Source organism: Etheostoma spectabile, chromosome 2 (genome assembly GCF_008692095.1).
Source record: "Etheostoma spectabile isolate EspeVRDwgs_2016 chromosome 2, UIUC_Espe_1.0, whole genome shotgun sequence".
In the NCBI taxonomy this organism is placed as follows: domain Eukaryota; kingdom Metazoa; phylum Chordata; class Actinopteri; order Perciformes; family Percidae; genus Etheostoma; species Etheostoma spectabile.
Window position 1 is genome coordinate 10,475,836 of NC_045734.1, and position 560 is coordinate 10,476,395.

The 560-nt window shown below is 40.2% G+C and overlaps 1 protein-coding gene across 4 annotated transcripts in view; it reads right to left on the reverse strand.

The window, feature by feature from the left end:
- The window catches only part of cntln (centlein, centrosomal protein), an 87,256-nt gene that overhangs the window by 72,699 nt on the left and 13,997 nt on the right, over positions 1-560 (reverse strand). The window lies entirely within an intron of this gene.

The window sequence follows — 560 nt, forward strand, 5'->3', positions numbered from 1 at the left end:
TTTCAAAATAACAGAAAACTAAAAATGCCATCTGCCCAGACTCATCTGACCTTGCCCCAAAAATCAGCACCATGGGTTCTTCTAAGCAGTTGTCTAGAAAACTGAAATTAAAAATAGTTAATGCTCACAAAGCAGGAGAAGGCTATAAGAAGATAGCAAAGGGTTTTCAGATGCCAAAATCCTCTGTTCGGAATGTAATTAAGAAATGGCAGTCATCAGGAACAGTGGAAGTTAAAGCAAGATCTGGAAGACCAAGAAAAATATCAGACAGAACAGCTTGCGGGATTGTGAGAAAAGCAAGTCCAAACCCACGTTTGACTGCACGATCCATCCAGAAAGACCTGGCAGACACTGGAGTTGTGGTACATCATTCAACTAAAAAGAGACACTTACAAATATGGTCTTCATGGAAGAGTCATCAGAAGAACACCTCTTCTACGTCCTCACCACAAAAAAAACAGCATTTGAAGTTTGCAAATTAACATATAGACAAGCCTGATGTGGACCAATGAGGTTAACATAGAACTTTATGGCCGGAATGAGCAAAGGTACGTTTGGAG